At 38.7% G+C, this 21,466-nt stretch overlaps 1 protein-coding gene across 1 annotated transcript in view; it reads left to right on the top strand.

Moving 5' to 3' along the window:
• Positions 1–543: 543 nt before the first annotated feature.
• The window catches only part of LOC126816864 (guanine nucleotide-binding protein subunit alpha-11), a 173,304-nt gene continuing 152,381 nt past the window's right edge, over positions 544–21,466 (top strand). Inside the window, exon 1 of the mRNA XM_050543653.2 lies at positions 544–793. The gene's annotated coding sequence lies outside the window, so the exon portion shown is untranslated. The remainder of the gene's footprint in view (positions 794–21,466) is intronic.

The following is a 21,466-nucleotide window of genomic DNA, read 5'->3' as shown; positions in this document are numbered from 1 at the left end:
TCCAATCTAAGCTATTCAAAGTATTGAAGAGTGTCGTACACAAGGCATTGTATTCATATTCCTTTTGGAACACCTGAAACCATTTTGTTTTATCGTAGTACTTTAATGAAGTTCAGTACCAGTATGTCTTTGAATGTATTATATAAAACTATTTATATACCTCAAAGAAAGGTTAGTCATTGATTTCATTTAGAAACATCTTGGGAGGTATTCATTTAATTTTCATTCTTGCAGAAAACATTTCTATAATGTATAATTTTAGTTGACCATGCTTCATTAGTGATATATTCATCTTACACATAACTTTTCATAAATAATGATCTATTTTAATCACAAACTACTTTTGAAGTAAGACAAATTGGGCTCCGTGACATAAAAACATTCTACCTAAAATTCTTGTCCACCAGACGCCTTCATTAAAGTCGATTTTAATTCAGCTCCAATCGAACCTATCAATTGTCGTCAGCAAACAGCTAATGACACGGTGGTGTGCCTATCTAGAAACGTTCGGAAACCGGCAATGTGGAGCAATATTTGCCGGAAAGAGTGCTGAAGATCTTGTCGAAGGAAGGCTGCGTTAAGCCACATATAGCCATAATATAGAGAGTGTCTATTGATCGAGGTAAACCTTACAACACGACTACACAGATTTTAAACTCGACCATATTTCTGTGGAAAGTTGTGTGTGATAGTTGTCTAACTGTTTATTGTGACTTTGTCGATAACAAACAGTGGGTTTAGGATATTAAAAAAAATAAATTCGCCAAAAAAGACGAGATAACAGCTTTAGAAGGTGAGTGGAAATTATTCAAATTGGCATTTCTTTATCTTTTAAATTTCCATTATCATTGTTTCGCGATTCATTATTTCTGCAGTTATCGGATTTTGTGCGTGTTATCTGATCGCTTTTCTAGTGTTGTTATTTGTTATGTCATTCAAAACAATATAGGTACTTGTTGGTAGGGGGTTGGAAAACATTAAAAAATTAAATAAAATACTGTTCTGCTCCTACGGCCAATGAAGACGGGCATACGCCATACAGTGTGATATGAGGGAAATTTTGCCCGGACAGCGGCACTACGGCCTACTCTTACATCGAATTCCGACTATCAAGGGATCTTTTACGTGCACGCCAATGTGTACACGGGACCTCGGTTTTTCGTCCCAACCTCCCTGAACATTAAAAAAACCAACATTTGATATTTTATTTTTAATTGGGGAGAGACATGTATAATAATGGGATTTAACGTCTTACTGTTCTGTACGTATTGGGCTAATGAAGACTGCTATGGGTGACATTTTGCCCGGACAGTGGCACTACGGCCTTATTTTATTCCAATTGTCAAGGGTTCTTTTACATACACGCAACGTGTACACGGGACCATGGTTTTTCGTCCCATCCGAACGACTATAGAAGCATATGGGATTTCGATGGGCATTTTATTGTATTCGATCATTTCTCCAGTGTGCTAACCACGGATGTTATGATTTATTGCAAGTCTTTAAATCTAATATCGAGAGGGTTGTGTTGAGACGGGCTTAAAAAGCATTAAAAAACTCATAACTCATGGTTGGGTTTCTATATCGAGTAGGAGCATTTTATCCAAATCTTGTGCTATGGGAGATTTTTGAGGTGGCTTTTATCTTATAGTATAACACATTATATACGGTATTGTTACACATATTCCACATGATTTAGTCGTCTTGGTTTTCTATCTTATTATATTTCCGTATTTCATTATGTATTTGTGTTTATAGTTGTTGAACTCCCAATGACAACATTCCTGTCTCAAGTGCCAATGATATATTTTAAGTTGGCACTTAGACTGTGTTAACAGAATGGAATGGTTTCAATATTTAAGTTGGTACTTGGACTCTCATCAACATAATACTTTGGTCATTGTAAGACATTTACCGGTTGTACGTGACAATGAGTAGGGTGGGCTGTCAAACCTCGTGGGTTTTCTCCGGGTCCTCCGGTTTCCTCTCACTGCTAAATACCCCAACGACAGAAAATTGAACCATATGTTTTTCCGGAAATGACCCCTCTCTCTCTCTCTCTCTCTCTCTCCTTTATTGAAAATTGCATGGTGTACGCTGCTGTTCATTAGCACTGTTGATAAAGAAGGAAAGTAGCCGTTAATCCCCTTTTCGTTTCATTTCGTTTACTTGCACTCTAATGTGTACACGAATCTACTCGTTTTTTGTCCCTTCCGTACGAGGAGGTGGCACTGAAATGTGTATACGAATAAAACTATTTTTTTCCCGTTCGGACTACCAGGTGTCACCACAATATGTACGCGATAAAGCTCGTTTATTGTCCCTTCCAAAAGACAACACACAACTCGAATATGTACGCGAATAAAACTCGTTTTTATTCCTCAGAACGACCAGGTGCCACCCAAATTTATATGCGAATAAAACTCTTTTTCTGTCCCTTCCGAAATACGAGATGCCATTCTTGACAAGTATTGACAGCGCTTCAAAAATCCCGATGGTTCTTGCTGGTTCATGAGTACAGACTCTGTTCAGTGGCCTTACCACTGGACTACCGCGGACCAATCTCTAAGTATTATCAACCTGTCCATCATCATTAATGTTATCCCTTTTGTTGTAACGCCTGCTTATAAATCCAATTGACTGCAGTTATTGGTGTTCATCGTCGATTATGGCAAGAGCTGTACAATATACCTAGCTTTGATGATGGGTTGGCGATGGTTGGTTGATGATGATGGATTGGCGATGATGGGTTGAGGAGGATGGATTGGCGATTATGGGTAGACGATGATCGGTTGACAATGATAGGTTGACGATAATGGGTTGACGTTGATTGGTAGACGATGATTGGTCGAAGATGATGGGTTGATGATGACGGTTTAACGACGATGGGTTGACGATGAAAATTTTTGTACTCAAAATAACTTAATAAGCAAATAAAAGAGTAGATTTATAAAATAGGAAATAGATAATTGGAATGCGGTGAAGCATCTCATCACCCAAATATCAATCTCTTTCTAATAACTCTGTAAAAGATGACTGCTTTCAACACGTGACGTCACATCACGCGGCGACAATCATTGGCTCAATTGCGCGCGCATTGTTTATATAAGACGTTACTGGTCAGTGCAGAATGGTGCCTTTTACTCATGTTACATACCCATTTACTCCAAATAAGACATATAGTTTTACTTACATACTTCAAACACCTTTATTTATTTTTCTTAAGCTTAAAAAAATATTTGTGAATTTAATTTAAAAGTTAATATTTGTAGGTCATTAACCCGCACCGAAGTCATCCCTATCAGTGATTGTAGCGGCCTAGCGAATATTCACTCCTGATCAGCGTGACAAAATATATCGGCCATTTTTCTTCTACTATTTTGACCGGATATCCGCCTACTCCTTTAGCCCCATTTGAGTCAAGCTTGAAATATTCCTGATATCCTTCTAGGCGAAAGCCAGGGTTCGTATCAGGGATATTATAGACAAGAGGCCTTACCGCTCGACTCAGAATAGAAAAGACTGGACAATAAACCCTACTTAAATGCTTCAGACACTGGACCTTTCAAATGTTCTGATCGATGAATTCAGCGTCAAAATGTTAATGTGGAATTGCACTCAAAATGGTGATACTAACATCTGTTTTATAACAGTGCATGGAGGATATTTTGCGCCATAATATTATGATGACCCCACTTTCACATTCCATAAACTAATGTGTAATGTATAAATTGGTCGTTGTGTTTTCCATACACGAGCATTTAGCAAAGCATCTGGTATCCCCCCTCCCGCCACTGCTACAATTGCAACATAATTGTGTTAACTCACTCTCTCTCTCTCTCTCTCTCTCTCTCTCTCTGGGGGTTGGGTGGTCGAATGGTTAGCGCGTGTGCGTTGTATCATAAAGTCTGTCATTCAGTCAACTGGCATGGTTTCGATTCCTCGGTTGTACATGACAAGGAGTGGGATCGCCTGTCCAACCTCGTGGGTTTTCTCTGGGTCCATCGATTTCCTCCCACTGCTAAAAAAACATACGCGCAAGCAAATTATAAAAATATAATTGAACCATATTATGTTAGTACCGAAATGACCTAGTTTGTGTGCTGTATCGTAAGGTCTGTCATTCAGTCAACTCGCGTGGTTTTGATTCCCCGGTTGTACGTGACAAGGAGTAGGGTCGCCTGTCCAACCTCGTGGGTTTCAAATTATTGAAATAAAATTGAACCATAATATGTTAGTCCTGAAATGACCTAGTTTGTGTTGACGTTACCCCCCCCACCCTCTCCATAAAAGTACTACGACAAAACAAAATGGTTTCAGGTGTTCCAAAAATAATATGAATACAATGCCCTGTGTACTACACCCATCAGTACTTTGAATAATTTAGATTGGCAAAATAAAAATACTGCAACGATTCCACACTCTCTTGCCCCTTCCTGCCACCATGTAATGCATCTTTAAGATTGCATGCCACCTGTAAATTATATTCATTATCGTATCGTAAAGTCTGATATTATCTCTATGGAGCGGCAACGCAACCCAATTAGAGTTAAATTACAATTTCCTTCCGTTTTTATTTCTTCTGAATTTTACACGTCGCAGTACAGAAATTATGCGAAACGAAATTGGTATTTCATGACTGAAACCACAAATCAGATATCTGTAATTATTGATAACATGATAATTATAAAATCCCCTTTTTCTTTTTCTTTCAATATTAAGCCGACATATTTGTTATAATCTTTCTTCTTTCTAATGTATCTTTGTAATGGATCGATGGTTTGAACTCAACTTTAATACATGATCTGTTCCAACTTCTCTTTCAATATTAACCCTACATATTCAACATTTCCACTATTATTACCGCCTGGAAGGGGATCATAACAACGAAATAAATTGGCCTTTAAGGATGTAAACGGCAACCCGCTTTTAATATTTGTTAAATTTATAACCTCCATCATAGGGACATAAAGGCCCACTTTCCAGACTATCTGTATCTTATGGTATGATGCGAATGTTTTAGCCTAGTTTATTTAGAATATCGTGAAATATCTCGCCTGTCCCAGCATTTAACGTTTCTGTGTGCGTGATGGACCTGTGTTTCGCTATGGTTAGGTTTAAGAATTTGGGGGTGAGGTCAAGTCTCCACATAAGCACTGGTTCGTAATATTTCCTAGTTTTATTAAAAATACATGCAATACACCAGGTTTATGTACAAAGATGATTTCGCTGTTTTTTTTGGTGTTGGTGGCGCTGATGGTCTCCCTTCGGTGTCGCTTGTGGTATTCTGATACTTTGGTTTCTGAAGAAAAAAGATCTTAAATTTACCGAATGGTGAAAAAGAGTTGCCGCTTAGCTACTTATAGGCCCATTTTATTTCGTTATTATCATCCCGGTCTAGGATCGGGTGACATATTTATTCCTGTCGATTTTTTGGTCTGATGTATCGTGCTAATGGATAGATATTTCAAACTCAAATTTTGCACACTCTCCATCTATTCTCAATTGAATTATTTGCCTAATATAACCGTATACGTAAATTACGTAAATATCTTGTATGTCGTAGATTGTGTAACATGTGACAATTGACGCAGTTTTAAAGATCATTGACAAATATAAATCACCATTTCAAAGGTTAAACAGATTGCTTTCTTTCTTATCAAATTAAATTTTGATTTATATTTTTAAATAACCTGGAAAAGTGATCCGTAAACTTGACAGAAAAGATACCAGAGAAATCCAATAGAAATACTTTTAAGTTTATTTTAATGTCAAGTTTAATGACGTATTCTATCATTCGGCACATTAATTATCCGTCGCGCGTTACTTTTTCATGAACTTCATTATGATCTTTCTGAAACCTTTGATAGCGTATCTATTTTGAAAGTAAGATTAGGTATAGGTTTTGAAATGAAATGGCGTTGAACTATATAGAAATGGTTCCACTTTAATACTGATGTCTTCCGTTTTGCTCTAGCAGTAGTGGATCGGTATAAGGATTTCCTTTGCGCGAGCTTTTTAGTCATTTAACTAAGAAAAAGTTACGGGCCTATAAGTCTCTTAATTTCCAATTAAACTGGCGCCAAACTGTACTGCATATAATAAACATATAATAAACCAGTTCCCATTGAAATAAAATTGAAACTAACTACATAAATTAATAAAATCGGCGGCTACGTGATATTTCTGTAGTCTTGTTTTTAAATGGCCGCCAAACCAGAATTAGAACAAATACGCGATTTCACGCCCCCTCGAAAATATTAAGATAAAATTAAGATTTCAGTGTTCCACTCTTCACAATTTGTAACATAATTACTTATTTCCATGCAAACTGTGGTGATATGTGTTGAAAATTTTGCAATTGAAGCTATATTTACTTGCGCAAAGACTCACAGAGTATATCAATTGTAGGGTGTATAAGACAAGTACCAGCGGTATAAATATTGCAGCTAGGATTGAACGTGCTACTTTTCTGCACCGACTGGGCCAATGATGAAGGAATACGTTGTGGAGAAATAGACTTAGATGATAGGCCTCGATGTGTTTGTGAAAGGGAGGCCTTTATATAGAATTCAATTATGGTTTGAAATGGAGATTTGGAAAAAGAACTAAGATACGTTTTAGATATGGAGATTTTGAGATGTGTTGTTAATTTCTATATGACGATTTGGAAGTAGAAACTGCTCACGTTTTAGATATGGAGATTTGAAAGTACTGGGTATGCTGATTTGCCCTGTAATTAAAAAACGCTTGGATACGGGGATTTGTAAAGAGATGGCAAATTAAAATTCTGGGGGTATAGTAGCCCATGGATACGATCTTTGAGTGTGAACGGGGCTTGAATGTAAAATTCGCGTATTTTTGTGATATGAAGATATGGGATGGCAAATAAAAGTACTTATGGTAATTTGAAAATAGGTTCCAGTTTAACAGAACTCAGATTTCCAATTTTATGGTAATCGACCACTAGTTGTATTATAGACGCACAACATTTCGGCAAGTATCGTCTTATCGTTATCAAGCACGAAGTTTCGACAAGTATCATTGTATCGTTATCAAGCACGACGTTTCGACAAGTATCATCGTATCGTTATCAAGCACTTAAAGATTAGGTTTCAGTTTGACATGAATGTTTGAAATATATTCCAAGGTCCTGTTTCACGAAATTTTAACTAAAGATAAATCCAAATTTTAGTAGATACTTCAATTTTGATTGGCTAAGCACTACAATCAGTCTAATATTATCCAATCAAATTACTAAAATTTGGATTTTATCTTAGTTACAATTTCGTGAAACAGGCCCCTGGATTTCTAAACCATAACTTATTTTTGGTACGGAGACTTGCGAGTAAAATTCAAATATTCTTTTGGGTTTCAAATTTGAATTCAAGTAGCCTACAATTTGACAAAGAAATTGAAAGTAGAATTCCAGTACATTTTTAGTTTATAAGAATTTCATTAGAATATTAAACTTCGACACCAAGCTGATCAGTATCAATAAAATACGAACGTATTATAAACGTGAGAATTGCGTAACCTCGTTATCTACATTGTGTAATTTTCGTACACACCGGTGTCTGACTAATATAAATTTCTTCCGGATTGCAATTTAATCAAAGTTCCGCGCATTAATCAACAGCCTTCATTATTTGTAAATATATGATGTTATGCTGAGTAATAATACACTACATACACTTTATTACACGTTCTGGTTTCCACGTTTTCAATCACAGACGATACACCCACGGGGCCTGCTGGGAAGGAAATCACGTTTCCTGTATCTAAGGTACGGTGTAAGTTAGTGCAGGTAATTAAAGTATATAGGAAAGATTCGTGTGTAATTTACATATTATATATACAGGTGTAACCGTGTATCGGTGTAAACGCATTATTCTTGTATTAGAAATCTGTTCAGAAGTATCCAAAAACAGATCATGGAGAAATGAAATGAAACGGGGTTTAACGTCCTACTGTTCTGCTTCGACTGGGATAATGAAGACGGGCATACACCATACAGTGTGCTATGAAGGGAGTTTTGCTACGGGCTAATCGAGTTCCAACTGCCAAGGGATCTTTTACGTGCATGTTAATTTGTACACGGGAACTCGTTTTTTCGTCCCATCCGATTGACTAGACAGCTTTCCTTGTCAGGCCCGCCGTCCTGCAAGATTGACAAGGGGGAACCACGTCGGAAAATCCCGATGCAGGAATCGAACACGCGACCTCCAGGCTACCGAGTCCGCGTCTTAGTCACCGTGACTCCCCAAAATAGATCATGGACTTTTTGTATTTTAGGATGAAAGGTAACAAATTTCATGAACGGATTTTGCCACCCTTTGACCATGGACCATTTTTATTGACTTTCTATTTTTCTTTTTTAAATTTTAGTGTTTATTTACTTTTATTTGAACACGTGTGAATAGTGAATACAGATTGGCACATATCAAGACAATTCAAACATCATGGCGAAAGGGAGAGAGAGAGAGAGAAATGGGGGTTTAACGTCCACTCGACACAAACTAGGTCATTTCGGGACTAACATATGGTTCAATTTTATTTCTATAATTCGCTTGCGCGTAGGGGTCTTTAGCAGTGGGAGGAAACCGGAGAACCCGGAGAAAACCCACGAGGTTGGACAGGCGACCCTACTCCTTGTCACGTACAACTGGGGATTCGACATGGCGATAGATTCTGTATAATGAAAATGTCTGGCAACATCACACACTATAAAGATTATGTAATAATTATAATAATATGTTATAAGACATGCATGTGATAGGATTGGTTGTGTTTACTATATGCAAGTTGATCAAGTGTGAACATTATTAACATACCAATCTAAGTCTAAGTGTGTGAACATTACTAACAGTACAGTCTAGGTCCAAGTATTCTACGTATATGAGTTCATCAACTAATCACACGAAGTTAGGTGCAGTGGCGTAGCCAAAGCTAGAATACACATGGGAGGGTACATGAGTTACTCCCACAAAAAGCGCAAAAATGAAATGGGATTTAACGTCCTACTGTTCTGCTCCTATACTGGGCTAATGAAGACGGGCATACGCCATACAGTGTGCTAGGAGGGAAATTTTGCCCGGGCAGCGGCACTATCTCCTACTCTTATATTGAATTCCAACTGCCAAGGGATCTTTTATGTGCATTCCAATGCATACTCGGGACCTCGGTTTTTCGTCTCATCCGAAGGACACAAAAAACGCAACACAGTATATACACATGAAACATTATAATATATAATTTCCTTTTTATCTTCTTTGTTTTTCAATCTATTGTAATATTATGTAATTTATTTGTATCCGGGAGAGGGGTTTATATACTCTTTGCCTGTTCCCCAATCCTCTCAGTTTCTGAATAAATATTGTTTATAAAAAAAAAAAAAATAATATATATTCCGGCATTGTGCAATTCGCCGTGTATGCTTCTGCTGTCATTGCAGTAGACAAAACGTCCCGCCTTCAGAAAAATGCCGCTGGATATTCCATCTGAATTTGTTGTCATGGCCTGCAATCGCGTTGATCCAATACAAAATAACAACAAAGCTACGATTGGAAACATCTAATAATTTGAAGTTTTAGCATTCAAGAGATTTCTGACATTGATATAAGACCGTAGCCCTGGAATCGTATAAATGCTAGCTGGACATTTTAAGACATAACGTATTCATAGAAAATTGTGAAAAGTAACAATCACATTCCTATTGAATATGTGTTTCAATATAATTATGATGAAATACTAGATTCTCAATTAAAGCCAAGGGCTTAGTTAGGTTCTAAATTAAGAGGGTGCGGGCCAATAAAGGGTGGTACCACCACACATACTGAATTCATTATACATTTTTAATTTTTAAATAAAAAACACGAGAAGGTTTAATGAGTTCAAAAGATCTTCAAGGTCATACAATAAACTAACCAAATAACAATAAATTGTTGAAAAGATTCAGGGGTAACGGTCGACCCTTTTGCTCTTCCCCAAACTACGCCATGGATTAAAGCAGCATAGACATTCAGTTACAGTTGCTCCTAGCAGCCTGAAGTGCATTCTGCACACGGAGAACTATCAACTTCGAGCACAGATCTCTGCCCTCAATGGATGCCATATCCCAAAATTAGTGCCCTTTTGCAGTGCTATTCTACTCCGTTTCAGGTCTGTTATACACACAAAGGGTAAATAAACATTTTTCAATTTTACTAAAAGAAAGCCGAATAATACTGTTCAAAAGTCTCCATCTAGTTGCTCGACTGAAATCGTCGATTTAAGAATTAAAATGTCGGTCAACTAGCTTATATAGTGTCTCTTCTCAAGTAGTACTAATTGTAGGCATCCAGAGTAAGTTTAGTATGTCTGAAGCATGCCTGAAGTACCATAACCGTTTTACTTATCACGCTGTTGGAGAAGGGTCTCGCAAGAAGTCATCCAGGGGCTAATGCCAGTCAAATCAATGTGCGTTATCATTGCGTCTCAGTAAATATATTCTATTTATAAACCCAAGATGACTATATTCTATTAAAACCCAAGATAAATATATTCTATTTATAAACCCAAGAGGGGATCACGTGGCTAAGTGGGTAAGACGCTGGCTCGCTAGCCTGGAGGTCGGGTGTTCGATCCCTGCATTGGCCGAGAAAGTTCATCCTGATTTTCCGGTGTGGTTCCCCCTTGTCAGTGATGCAGGACGGAGGGCCTGACAAGGACATTTGTCTAGTCCTTCGGATGAGACGAAAAACCGAGGTCCCGTGTATACATTGAAATGCACGTAAAAGATCCCTTGGCAGTTGGCAAAATTTCCCTCATAGCACACTGTATGGCGTATGCCCGTCTTCATTAGCCCAAGAAACATGACGAAACCTTAAAGATGTCTGGACAATTGGAAATGAAAATAACGGTAGGTTGTGGCACCAATGTTGTTGAATGTACATCAAAGCCTTCTATATACTCAGCGTATGCCCGTCTTCATTAGCTTAGCTGAGAAAAACGTGGCATGTTAGTAAAAAACTTTAAACTAACTGATGGTTCATTGATTGTTTTGTGGCACAGCCTTAGATATGTACAGTTAACATCCACTTGAAACAAGCTAGGCCATTTTTTTTATTTCAAAAATTTGTTTTTGCGCGTAGGGTTATTTAGCATTGGGAGGAAACATGAAAACCCAGAGAAAGCCCACGATGATGGACAGGCGACCCACTCCTTGTTATGGACATGCGTGGAATCGAAACCACGTCACTTGGCTCAATATCAGACGTTATGATCTGCAGTGCACGAATTAGATCACTCGGTTACCCCAACCCCCTTTTTTTTAAGAAAAGTATAAACGGGTTATCCTTTGAATTTGACACAAGCTAGGTCATTTCGGGACTAACACATGGTATCCAAATGTGTAGGGTTCTTTAAAAACAGGAGGACCCAGAGGTTGGACAGGCGACCCCACTCCTTGTCACGTACGAGCGTGGAATCGAAACCACGTCCCTTGACTCAATATCAGACCTTATGATCTACAGCGCACGCATTAGATCACTCGGTCACCCCAACCCCCCTTTTTGAAAAGGTAGAAACGGTTTATCTTTTGAACAGTGTATACCGGATCAGAATATGTGTAATAATTCTACATAATAACAAGGGTTTACCTTATTGACTCTAGCTTGAGTCTTTTAAAAGGGTTATCAAAAATCGGACGATTCGGATTAGGAAGACTTATTTGGGGAAGGAGTTTCCACGCCATGCATTCGGTGTAAACTTTCAAATTTCAGCAATAAACACAGAAGGATTATAATGCTTAGCCAAGACGCGAGTTCATTTGAATTTAAAAAAAAAAAAAAAAAAAAAAAAAAAAAATCTGCGTTTTGACAAACAAATAAGATGAACAGTCATACTGGTGTACCAGCTAGCTGATCAATCAGTGGGGATTTATTATGTTATTTTTATTTAGATTAGTCTGAAGCATGAGTAGATATATCTGATTCAAAACACACTCTCATTGTAATTGCGCATTTGTTAGACTCGAGATTCAATTCATAATTGCCCTCTATGGAATTAATTTATTTTAAGTCATAGGTTTTTCATATTGTTGTTTACTACAAGCTATTCTATTATTGTACGTTGTCCTTTTAATGATGATAAATACCCACTGGGTATTCCGATGTATAAGGGCAATCATTTATCAGTTGTATGTATTATGGAAATGGCTTTTTATATATTGAAAAGTGGCCGAATGGTTAACGCATGCGCGTTGCATCATAAGGTCTGAAGGTCTGTCATTGAGTCAAGTGGTGTAGTTTCGATTCCCCGCTTGTACGTGACAAGGAGTAGATCATCTGTTCAACCTCATGGGTTTTCTCTGCGTCCTCCGGTTTCCTCCCACTGCTAAAGACCCCTACGCACAAGCGAATTATTGAAATAAAATTGAACCATATGTTAGTCCCGAAATGATCTAGTGGACGTTAAACCCCATTCTTCTCTCTATTTCTGTATATGGAAAAGAAACAATGACAAAGCGATATTTTAATCGCATGGACACTTTCATTTTTTTTTACTCAGATTTCATATTGAATAGGAATGGAACAGTGTTGAAAAGTCTCATCAACATAATCCGGTGATCGTTTTAAGATTAACATTTTCATCTCTATGGTTACGTGTGCAATGCAAGGGGGGAATTTGTCCCGGACAGCGGCGTTTTGTTTGTGTACGACGGGCGGATCTCATCCGAACGACTAAGCACACTTAGTCATGGTTATCCCTGACAAGCGTGAACCGGGATGAAAAAATACAAATGTTTTGCCTCGACCGGGTTTCAACTGAGAGTTGATCCACAACAGGCCTGAGTTGATATTAAAGAACTGATAGGTATATCACGTTACATAGTGTGATGCCAATATCCTGATCATGTCATGTCATGGTATAGTCATGATTAGAAATGTCACGAAAGGTTAACCAAACAATAAAAAGTAACCTTAAGGCCGAGAGATATTAGCGGAATAATCCTTCAAGATACATCCCAACAAAAGTCATGAAGGTTAGGTAGTGTCCGTTCAATAATTTTGGCTATAATAAAAGCTGCTCCTATAATATACCAGCTATTAGAAGGAGTAGGGTCGCCTGCCCAACCTCGTGGATTTTCGCCGTGTCCCCCGGTTTCCTCCCACTGCTAAAGACCCACACACACAAGCGAATTATTGGACCATTCGAAATGACCTGGTTTGTGTCGAGTGGACGTTAAACTCTCTCTCTCTCTCTCTCTCTCTCTCTCTCCAACTATTACACCAGCAGGATATATTGATATCTGTAACATATAGGGACTGGGTTACCGTTCACATGAAATGATTTTTCCTATAGATATAAAACCTCACGATAACCCACTAGTGTGACTCGGTGTTAAAGGACAATATTGGTGCCAGTCATTATCACGTATGTGTTAGAGCTGGTTAAACACATTCCAAAAATACTTTTAACACAGAGATCATCGCTACGATAGCTGAGTAATACATGTTTCCCGAATCGGAAAACACGAGTAGCCGCTCTATATAACTGACTGAAGCGACGAGTGATAACAGATACACGGCCGAATTTCTGCTCACTAATAATTCCTTCGAAGACCAAAAGTTGTTGTGTGAGACTGTGAGAGGATATCTGACAATTCATAAAAAGAATTGACTGCCACTAGATAAGAGAACACGAAAGAAAAACAGAAAAAGTCCGTGCATTACCATGTTTTTATAAGGTATAGAATGAATATAAACAAGGGAATGTACGGACTATTTCTAGTTTTCTCGTGTTCTCTTATCTAATGACATTCAATTACTGTATTGAATTGTCAGATATCCTCTTACAGTCCCATATAACAACTTTTGGTCTTCGAAGGAATTATTAGTGAGCCGAAATTCGGCCGTGTATTTGTTATCACTCGTCGCTTCAGTCAGTTATATAGAGCGGTGACTCGTGTTTTCCTTTGGCGTTCGTCACTTCCGATTCGGGAAACCTGTATTACTCAGCTATTGCAGCAATGATCTCTGTGTTAAAAGTATATTTGGAATGTGTTTAACCAGCTCTAACACATATGCGATAATGACTGGCACCAATATTGTCCTTTAAACATGCATTATGCACGAGATAAATCTACCTATTGCAGGTCTTAAATTTTATCTAAATTATTAATTAGACATTTATTTACATGACAACCGTAAGGTTAACATAATAGGATGCCCCCGATTTAAAGTAGATTAGAACGGTTGGGCTATTTAATGATTTAATTTTAAAATGGAGAAGCGAGTATAAGACTCGAATGACCAGTACGTCGGTTACGATCAGTGTACACATCTTGTCCCAAACAACAACCATTGATACCTTCGCTCAAAATAAAATAATTTGAATGACATTGTCAATATATTCATTTTGTATTATAAATATTTTGAAATATTATAACGGGAGCGGTCAGCTCTTTATCTAAATCTTACATTATGCCTCTTTAAGCGTCTGGTTAATTGGAACGGTCAGCTCTTTATCTAAATCTTACATAATGCCCTTTAAGTGTCTGGTTAATTGGACACCCAGATTGAGTAAATCTCATTTAGGGATGTTGTGTCTAACGAACGCTGTGTAATAATAACACATATCTCCGACACTGGAGTGTACAATGTCTGACAATCTGTCATTAAAGTTAATACACCATTCCATTATCGTTATGTATGGACCTTATTTATAACTGACCATTATATTAAATATACCAACCTAATAACTGGTTAGGTCAGTTAAATTACGACACGAGTTATCTTAAGGGGGGCTTATGTCGACCTTGCAACTGAAAGCAACTAGCGTTTCGGCAACTGGGAGCAACTGAAAACAACTGAATGTAACTGAAAAAAGTCGACCTGAGCGCCTCTTACAACTCAAAGCAACTGTTTGCAGTCAGTTGCACACGTTAAACTTTCTGCAACTGGCAGCAACTAGCGGCAACTAGTTGCAGTCGACATGAGCGTTCTTGCAACTGGAGTCATCTCATTTCCATGGAAATAATATCACGTGATAAGAGACACGTGTCATGTGACTTTATAAATAAGCAAATGGAAGTGAACGAAGACACCCACTTTTCAAGTTTTGATGATGTCGTCAATAATATACTAATAGAATTGTAGCAAGGCCGATCATGCCTTTGGATTGCTTCTTCTACGTAATTCGCCATTTTGTTGATCACGTGATGAATAAATTAACAGTCACGTGTTCAGTGTGATCGCTATCAGTTCCGAGTCGACATAAGCGCTCTGAATTCAGTTGCTCCCAGTTGTCCCCAGTTGCTGATATGATCGACATAAGCACTCTTCCAACTGACTGCAACTAGTTGCTTTGGGTTGCAAAGTTGACATAAGCCCCGCTTAAAGGGGCGTGACAGAGCGAGAGAGAGAGAGAGAGAGAGAGAGAGAGAGAGGGGGGGGGGGGTAACGTCCACTCGACACAAACTAGGTCATTTCGTGACTAACATATGGTTTAATTTTATTTCAATAATCGCTTGCGCGTAGGGGGTCTTTAGCAGTGGGGGGAAACCGGAGGACCCGAAGAAAACCCACGAGGTTGGACAGGCGACCCTACTCCTGGGGCGTGACAGAGGGACGAACACAGACGACGAACACGTCCTTTATCTCACCTCAAACCACATGTGTATGCTTCTATGTAGTGAGTTTACCAATATATTATTAAATATTATTATACAAGAGCTAAATCTGGCTATTGCAGGTCTTTCTTTGGACATTAACGTACCAAACCATAAACAACTCTCGGTGTCATCGGGTGGCTCTGATCATAGGCGTACGGGGAAATTTTTGACTGGGGGTTGGTGCCCCAAAAATGTAGTTAGGTTCTTAGTATGTTACGTAATAATAATAAATTCGCTGTTAAATTGGACACATTCAAGAACACATTATTTTTTATACAACTTTTACAAAGTACAATTGTGTGCCCAAATTTTCCCAGCATTTGGTGCCCAAAATGGGGGGGGGGGGGGCCCCGTACGCCTATGGCTCTGATATTTAGTACATTTGATTACGTTTTGTGGTTGATGAAATAACCGTAAAAAATAAATGGATAATCGAGACGCCGGTAGCAATGACATTCGAGGCCAGAACCAAATTGTATCACCAAAAGCTTGGCTCAGAGTGAAGCAATTTCACTGAATATTCCCTTTTACATTATCTATTTTTTAACTATTATAGCGAGAGCTGTCAGCTCTTTATTTAATATTACCTAATACCGCTTTAAGTAAAATTAAGATCTGCGAATTATAAAATAAAGAATGTAAAACGAACGAAAAACGATAACCGTCTAATTTGAATCTGATTTGATTCTCTTGTAGACACGGTACCTAAAGAATATGGAAATATAATTGTACCATAGCTTAGTTCGAAAATGCCCCCCCCCCCCCGCCTCTCTCTCTCTCTCTCTCTCTCTCTCTCTCTCTTCCCTAAAGAGTACACACGTTACCTAAAAAGTATGCCTAATGGGCATTATCAGTCATTCGATATAAAGCAGTCCCGGTTTCGCCTACTGCTCAACACCACATAGCGGTGGTCCCCATTATACAACAAAGATTGACACTCCGTATGGCTGTTGTTCTTTTCGGAGACATCACTTGAACCAAATCAAATGATCCATATGCTAACTAATCAACTGATTTCTGGGCCTTATCGAATTGACCGGAAGTTCATCGCTAATGGACTGAAACATTAGCTTATTCTTTGAGAATTTCGCTAATGTTTGCTGTCGTTGGATAAGAGATAATTGTTTATTTGTTTTTCATGGTATATGTTTACCACCAACTTTACCCCGAGTAATAAAAAATATCATCATGGCATCTCTTCTGGTTACTTAGTAACGCATTGATTCCCAATCTACATATTGTGCTCTTTACGTTGCAGTCTCTAATGGGGGTAATAATTCATCCATCAGGCTATATAAGTAGGCATAATGCAAGGGAACTAGTCGAAGAAACTAGATGAAAACGCCACTCACTACAATGACAAAATTCATTCTTATAAAATTTAAATCACCCTTTGTTCCATTTTACTTTTGGATTGTCTTGGCCGAAAGACATTTCTTTCTGGGAAGCGTTGTGTAATACACCGATTTTGATTGGAGGGCTCCATATAAACCTACCAATCAAAAACCTTCACCATAGAAAATTCCGATTAACGAGACGTTTATTTTAATTAGCTGTCTAATCAAGGTCAAGCTGTTTCAAAACACACCTTTCTTAAACATGGTTTTGAAGATTATGTTCACAATATTAAAAATAAACTATAACGCATAATTATCGAAAACAGCTACTAATTTATTTAGAAATGTAAGGTGATTACCCTGTAGGAGATAAACGTGCTGTTGTCAATCTGATTCCTTTTAAAAAGAGAGGGAGAGAGAGAAATGGGGGTTAACGTCCACTCGACACAAACTAGGTCATTTCGTGACTAACATATGGTTTAATTTTATTTCATTAATTCGCTTACGCGTAGGGATCTTTAGCAGTGGGAGGAAACCGGAGGACCCGGAGAAAGCCCACGAGGTTGGACAGGCGACCCTACTCCTTATCACGTACAACCGGGGATTCGAAACCACACCAGTTGTCTCAATGACAGGCGGTATGATACAGCACGCACGTTCTAACCATTCGGCCACCCAACCCCCCGATTCCTTTTAAAGATGACTGCCCAAACTACTGCCAATTAATGTATAAGACAACAAATTTCCCGGATTCGCGACGCTCTGCCATTTTCTTTGTTAATTATGTTACAGTACGATAATCGTTTGGACTTATCTTTTCTATATACTATTCAAAAAAAGTAGGGGATATTTGATTTTTAAGTGTTATTAAAGTCACCTAATGAAACTGACGAAGAAACAAATGACAAAATGAAATGAAGTTCACATTCATCGATTTATTCCAAATGATCGTTAGACTAAGTAAGGCACAGACTGACCATTATAAGGGTAAAATGATACCCGGGGTCAAACAGCAAAGTTACCACAGCATCACAACCAAGTCAGTAACGGGTAAATCCTCCTCTGTTTGCCAAACAAGCATTGATCCGACATGGCATACTCCTAATGAGACGTCTAAGGTCATTTTGGTCCAGATTGTCCCATTCCTGTTGCAACGCAGCAGCAAGTTCTTGGACATTGGCAGGACGTTGTTGACGTTGACGTAACCTCTGTCCAAGCATGTCCCAGACATGCTCGATGGGGGAGAGGTCGGGACTCAGTGCTGGCCAAGGTAATGTGGTGATGTTCTGTTGTTGGAGGTAACCTGTAACGATCCTGGCCCTGTGACATCTTGCGTTGTCATCCTGGAAGATGAAACGGCGGCCATGACGTCGTGCGAACGGCACAACATGGACTGCCAAGATGTTGTCCCGGTAGTACTGGCCTGTAACACGCCCTGCAACAACATGTAAAGTCGTTCTTCCAGCAACAGTGATGCCTCCCCACACCATAACAGAACCACCCCCAAATCGATCATGTCTGATGACGTTAACGTCTTGGAAGCGCTCGTTTCGACGACGCCACAACCTCCTACGTCTGTCCAAAAAATCAACAGTGAACCTTGACTCATCTGAAAACATCACATTGCTCCAGCGTCGATTATCCCAGTGTTGACGATCCCTACACCAACGACGTCTTGCCTGAATGTGATGATCTCTCAAACAAGGGATCACGCGAGGACGTCGGGCGCGAAGGTGACCCCTATGCAGTCGATTCCGAATCGTCTGGCCACTCACTCTCACACCAGTGTCTGTTTGAAGACGGGCGCTGATCTGATTTGCTGTGATGACACGATTTCTCAAGGCCAAGGTACGGATAAATCGATCCTGGGCATGAGTTGTCGCCCTTGGTCGACCTGAGCGTGGTCTGTCCTGTACAGATTGTGTATCACGGTATCTGGACCATAGCCTGCTTATGACAGACTGAGAAACATTCATCGTCCGCGCCACAACCGCCTGTGTTGTGCCGATCTGTAGCATGCCAAGGGCACGTAACCTTTCATTTTGGGTAAGCCGACGCATATCAAAATTTGTTTTCTGGTCACTAAAACAATTAAACTGATGTTTCCACCCTGGAATTCAATGCCACAATGACTGTAACATTCAAAGTCAGAGTCGTGCAAATCTTGGGTTGGACCCCCATGATGATCCCAAGCATCACCTGCATTCCATGCGGTAGCTATTGGTGCGTTTGGGCGTCACATGTAACTGGAAATGTTTCTTCTGTTAGGTTCTATAGTGACTTTTTTCGTAGTCATTTGCATATTTTAGTATTATGCCCCCAAAATCAAATATCCCCTACTTTTTTTGAATAGTATATAAACGCAAGAACATCTAAGTCCTTCATCTTTTTGTGTGTAGATAAACGTGCGTTTTTGGCAAATGTGGTAAGCGCATGTAGTTAGAAACGCCTCGGATATTAATGGGTAGACTTACTGAATGAATGGAAGGACAATAATATCTAGCATTAATTTGGTTTGGAACAAAATTCTCCCTACTTTTCTTAGGGTCTTAGAGTAATCACCCCCAAAATGGATTCCGGAAGTATGCGAAGTAATCTTTCGTTACTCTTCAGTCAACGTTAATGGGTGGGGCAAAGACCTCTTTTAGACAACAAAGACTTGACGTGACGGGAATGATGTTATTGAGACCGAACTGAATTTCCTTAATTCTGGTGGTTAATTGAAAGTTTGCAGAAATTGAATTAGATCACGTAAGGTACATTATATCTATTATGAAACTAATACGGATGTTATTAGTCACAGGGGGTCACGGTTGCTAAGTGGGTAAGACGCTGTCCTGGAGGTCGGGTGTTCGATCCCTGCATTGGACGAGAAAGTTCATCCAGATTTTCCGGCGTCGCCCCCCCCCCCCTTGTCAGTGATGCAGGATGGGACGAAACACCGAGTCCCGTGTACCCATTGGCGTGCACGTAAAAGATCCCTTGACAGTTGGAATTCGATATAAGAGTAGGCCGTAGTGCCGCTGTCCGGGCAAAATTTCCCTCATAGCACACAGTATGGCGTATGCCCGTCTTCATTAGCCCAGTTCGGTGCAGAACTGTAGGACGTTAAACCCCATTTCATTTCATTTCATTTCATTTATTAATCACAGACATCAGCTACCAACGAGCCTACTACAGTTCTCAGACCCCTAAAAACCCTGTGGCATTGGACAAAGACAATGAAGTTGCCGGGTTTTAAATAATTGTAGGGTTTTAAATAAACGTGAGTTCTTAACTAATTGCAAAGGTTAAAAAACTGTGGGGTTTTAAAAAATGGCAGGGTGTAAATAATGGCTTCAATTTACATAATTGCAAGGGCTTAGGAAATTGCCAGGATTTGAAATAACCATGTACCAAAGAAAAATAGCAGCAGCGCCTACTTACTTATTCACTATTGTGAAAATTAACTTTTGGCACTTGATAAATTACTTTTCAGAAGGAATTAAAATTGTTCATGCGTTTTGTCAATTAAAAGTTCAACTCTCTGTAGTTTTTGGTAATTTTAAACGCAGCTTTTGGAAATAAACTGTTTAATTCATTATTAGCGAGTGCCAAACGTGAGAATAGAGGCCAGAATATCTGGAAATAGGATACCCAGATGGGAATTTCCAATTATTGGTAGCATCTGTAACCATAAAGAATCGCTTCCTATGTATGGATCGCTGAAAGGACCACCACTTCGTACATTTTAAAATAATTTGTAATAAGTAGCTAATTTTAATATCGACAAAAAATAAAATAAAAGCGAACGTGTAATTTGAAGAAGTTTGGGGAAAAATCAAATTTATTTTCGTTAAACAGGCATTATGCAAGAGCTAAATCTGCCTATTGCAAGTCTTTCTTTAGGCCTGAAATGTTTTCTAAATTATTAATTAGACATTAATTAACTTATCCAGGCCATAATCAACTCTCGATGGCATCGGATTTCTCCGATATTAAATAGATTAGAACAGTTCATCCATTTTTTGATTTAAGCTAAAAATGGAGGAGCGAGACCTAGCTTCGAACAACCAGTACGGTGGTTGAAATTATTGCACACGTCTTGTCAAACCTTCAAAGGCTAATATCTTCTCTCAAAATAGAGTAATTTGAATGAAATTTTCAAATTATCCATTTTTCATTATCTATCTTCGAACTATTATAGCAAGAATGGTTAGCTCTTTATCAAAATCTCACATAACGTTTCTTTAAGATTGGACGGATACCCTTCTAATAACTATGTTTATTTTTACGAAAACGCATAGCTCATTCAGACATATTGAACACTTGCAGATTGTAACGCTGATATTAAATTCTAGTAAAAGGTTTCATTGTCTGTGTAACATATACAAACATGACAGGTGGTCATTATAGCATCGGCTACGGAGAATTAGTTATTCTGTGGACTAAGTGCTCATTATAAAGGTTATTGATTAATCTGATTAAAATACAG

Source organism: Patella vulgata, chromosome 3 (genome assembly GCF_932274485.2).
Source record: "Patella vulgata chromosome 3, xgPatVulg1.2, whole genome shotgun sequence".
Classification (NCBI taxonomy): Eukaryota; Metazoa; Mollusca; class Gastropoda; family Patellidae; genus Patella; species Patella vulgata.
This window is presented reverse-complemented; position numbering and strand designations above follow the sequence as displayed.